This window comes from Anomaloglossus baeobatrachus, unplaced genomic scaffold, assembly GCF_048569485.1.
Source record: "Anomaloglossus baeobatrachus isolate aAnoBae1 unplaced genomic scaffold, aAnoBae1.hap1 Scaffold_2465, whole genome shotgun sequence".
Classification (NCBI taxonomy): Eukaryota; Metazoa; Chordata; class Amphibia; order Anura; family Aromobatidae; genus Anomaloglossus; species Anomaloglossus baeobatrachus.
Window position 1 is genome coordinate 69,716 of NW_027442073.1, and position 4,352 is coordinate 74,067.

Here is a 4,352-nt window from a genome sequence, read left to right on the forward strand (position 1 = left end):
GGGACATAGCAGAGTTGGTCAAGTTGAGTGGAGATGAGTTTGCTATTTGGCACAGCTTTTGCATCAATAAAGCAAGTAAAAGGTGTGAAAGATAAAAAAAAGGGTGAAAGTGTGAAAAGTGAATTGGCCAAATTGAGGTGCATATAAAGTTTTTGCTTTCTTTCAATTCACTAATGGGGCTCATTTGAATCAGGTGAATTGAGTTCTGCTTTTGGAAACTGGGTTAAGAAGGGGTGCACCGGTCCTGGAGGTACTGCAATACCAGGTCAATGCGTGGAGTGGACAGAGCAAGATTTTTTCCATCTCCTTGTTCTAAAAATCCATTTAATATATGGTCCCCAGAGAGGGGACGTATCAGATATTAAACTGATAAGAACAGATTTAATTTTTTTTTTTTTCTGTTTATCAGTAGGACTTCAAAATAACAAAGGTGATCGCCTCCCGTTGCCTGGGAACCGTCCAGGCACAAGAGGGCTATGTGTCACCAGAAGGCGCACACACTTCCTCAAGGCCGGCAGACGTGCAATCCCAGGCACCTTCCAGTACCGACCAAGGTAGCGTCCTCCGAAACTACACTTGATCTTAGCCAAAAGGCCGAGAAGCTATAACCCGAATTGGTTACGGCCTTGAGTGGCACCCTGGCCTATACCGGACACATCTTAGGGAGAGGGAGACAAACCCACGCCTACAGAAGACATTTTGTCACCCAAGCCAACCCTTGAAAAGGCTGTTTTGCAGAGCAAAAACAAGAAGAATGATGCTTTTTGCAGCCGCCGCCCACTGCAATTAATCTGAATAACTCCTCCTCCTCCAAGCACCTCCCCTCCCCCTTGCAGTCTTTCCAATTCATGATACAAAAAGACGGACGGACAGGACAGGACAGGACAGGCTGCCTGACTTTCCGTCACTGCCACCCTTTGCCATCCTTGCCCGTAGAAAGCCCTTTCATCATCCCCAAACCCTAATCTTTTCCCTTCCCTTCCCAGCTGCGTCTCACTCCCTTTCATTAGGAAGTGAGCGCAGCCTTTTCTCCGTTCTGCACATGCGCGACGTTAAACACAAATGCGCAGGCGTGCGTTCCATTAGCCTCACTGCATTCCACTCCCATACAGGAAGTGGGCGCAGCTATTACTACGGTCGCACATAAAAGAACCCACGGCCACCACTGCACACAGCTGACTCCACCACAGGACACCCACTTCTACACCAACGCAGGTAAGACAGGATCGGCACCTCTATGCTCCCGTTACAATCAGGCTCAGTCACCATGTGATAACGCTCTCAACTCTTTAGTTGCAGGCTCCCCTTGCTTCACCTCCACTGGCTGTGCTGCCATTTCCTCTCCCACCTGGAAGGTATACTTTATTCCACTATTTTCCTGTTTCTCTCTTCCCCCTTTTCCCATAACCTACTTTTATCTGCATTTGTGGGGTATCTATATGCTATTTACATCATAGTTTTATTCATTAATATGGAAGGGAAGAGTGCCCATGAGAGTGTTGAACTGCGGAGAGCAAGAGATTAAGCTGCTCCGATTTGCCACCATTGATAAGCTGTTCTCAGTAGATACACATGCTATCCAAACAGCAGCATCCACCATTGCTTCAGCCCACCCATTCAGTGACAGCTCACCAAGTCAGCCAGAGGAGTGGTGTAAGGAATTACACGTAGGCACTGACTCCACACCTTCACATCACAAGAAGGGGGTCTACAGGCTAGTGCAAGAATACGAGCAAGTCTTCAGCAAACATCCGCTAGACTTTTGAAGAATAAAAGGGGTCAAACACTACATCCCCACAAGTGCACACCCACCCATCAAAGAGAGATATAAGCCAAAACTACCTGCACATTACCAGTGTACCAAGGACATGTTGAGCAACATGAAGGAGGCTGGGGTTATCCGTGACAGTTGTAGCCTCTGGGCAGCTCCATTGGTCCTGTTAAAGAAGAAGGACAGCACCACTCCCCTGTATTGAGGAATAGCTAGCTGCATTGAGAACTGCAAATTATTTTTCTACCCTTGATCTCACTAGTCGCTATTGGCAAGTGTCCGTTGCTGAGGCAGACCGGGAGAAGACCGCCTTTGCCACCCCGATGGGTCTCTGCGAGTTCAAAAGCATGCCCTTCGAGCTGTGCAATTTGCCAGGAACCTTCCAGAGGCTGATGGAATGCTGCTTGGGACACCGAAACTTTGAAACGGTACTGCTATACCTTTATGATGTTATTGTTTATTCTAAAGCAAACAAGATTTTAGGGTGTATAAAAAGGGAGATTAGATCGGGTGATCCCAACGTATTGTTAACCCTCTATAAATCACTTGTAAGGCCACATCTGGAATATGGGGTAAAGTCCTGAGCAGGTTGATAACCATTGGTTTGAGCATGGTAGGGTGTAGTGCGCATCTTCCTGCATCGGTAAAAGCTGCAGAAGTCCTTGAAGATTTCCGCTTCAAAGGCAGTGCCTTGATCTGTGAGGACTCTCTCTGAGTAGCCATGAGGTCTGCATAAGTGTGCTTGGAAGACCTTCGCTGCAGTATGGGCCATTAGATCTTTGACTTGTACCACAACCATAAATCTCGAGTAGTTGTCTACCATCGTAAGTGCATACGTGAGCTCGCCTCGATATTCTGCAACAAAACTCCCTTTTTCGATTTCAGTTTCAGCAAACACTCCTCTTCCTGTAGAAAATATTTATCATTACCTAAGACAGTCATTCTAATGCATGACAATATTAAGGCAATTTAGTTAAAACTTGTTTTAACTCACCTTTAAGGGGATTGATGTATTTCATGGTCAATCCAGGTTTGTCAGTGATGGCACTGACATAATGTATGGCGTCTTTTTCGGGCGTTATCCTTTGCCTTTTCATTGTGAAAATCCAGTTGCCTATATCAAAGCAAATTCTACTACTTGTAAAGTATGCAGAAAATGAAATGTAGAACATATAACATCAACTGCTTAGGAACGCATCATAGGTTAGTACTTAAAAGGATATTGTCATGTTCTAGTCATAATGCAAGCTGGACATTTTTCATGTTACCCTGTAATCGCCGGCCTGTTCTAATGCTCACAAGCCAAGATATAGGCTCAGCTGCTAAGGCTTCCCTCTGCCTTCTGAATGAAACTTGAATATGTCTGGCTCACTGTGTATATAGCAGGTGCTCAGAAAAAATAAGAGTCAATTCAATAGAAATAGCTCTGGCACACTATAGTGATCAATAACGTAAGAAAAGAACTCTTGGAATGCTGAAAATTCTTTATTTGTGCAAAAGGATAATTCATCCAACGTTTCGACCTTGTTTTTAGGTCTTTATCAAGGATAAAGTTATCTAAGATCATAAAGGGTTACAAAACCATATAAACACGTAATTAGTACATAGTACAACATAACAGTACAATATATTGCTACTTGAGAGTACAATGGGTCAAATAACCATGATGCACATACAAAAAATGTTTCCAAAGCCATAGTGAAAACATTTGTACTGAGGAAAGAAAATTTCCACATGACCTATCTGGAGAAACATTCTGGATCAAACAACCAAAAATAGTCAAGCAGGTAAATACACACCTATATGGATAACAGGATGATATGTGTTCAATTGTATAGCGTCATTGCCATTAAGGTACAAATGGAAAACTTGCAATCCTATATAGTGAAGGAAATGAACACATATCATATCAAAGAACACAGGAACATGGGTGTGAGAAAAACCTCAATGTTTATACTTTGTTCTTTATAATGGTGTGAACATGTATATGTCTCAGTACCTTATGCACTTGAGAATTCTAGTGAGTAGATGATGAAAGCCTATTTCAGAACTGGAATCGGTAAATAATTGTAGGTGGAATCTAAATGAAAAGATGGTACAAGTGTTATCATGACACGTGGGCTATAACACAATGGACCGTGTGACAAAGAAGAAAGGAGAGAAAGAAGAGGAAGAAAATGCAACTACCTGTAACATTACGTGATAGTCACTGGTAAGTATCACTTGACAATTCAAGTGAAAAAGGATTCCTTTATTAAAGGGTTCTCAGTCGCCTCAGGATCATGAAATACTAGGGTAAATGATATGAGAATGGGTAAGAAGCACCACTAAAGGAAATATGAGATGCAGGACATATATCTATAAACCCCTGAACTACATGATAGAAATAAAAAGAAGAAAAAAGAAAAAAAAGAAGAAAGAAGAAGAACACATAGAATGCGGAAAGAGAATGGGTACAACTACCTGAGTTACTGCAGGGAGGCCCCTGGTTGGTATTGTGAGGGTTAGTGGAATTCCTTCACTGAAGGGTTCTCAGTTGCCTCAGGTTCGTGAAAAATGCTATAGACAAATAATGCCCGGA

The 4,352-nt window shown here is 42.9% G+C and overlaps 1 pseudogene; it reads right to left on the reverse strand.

Annotated features, from left to right (window-relative positions):
- Positions 1-228: 228 nt before the first annotated feature.
- LOC142262549 (U2 spliceosomal RNA) lies at positions 229-435 on the reverse strand (annotated as a pseudogene).
- Positions 436-4,352: the final 3,917 nt, after the last annotated feature.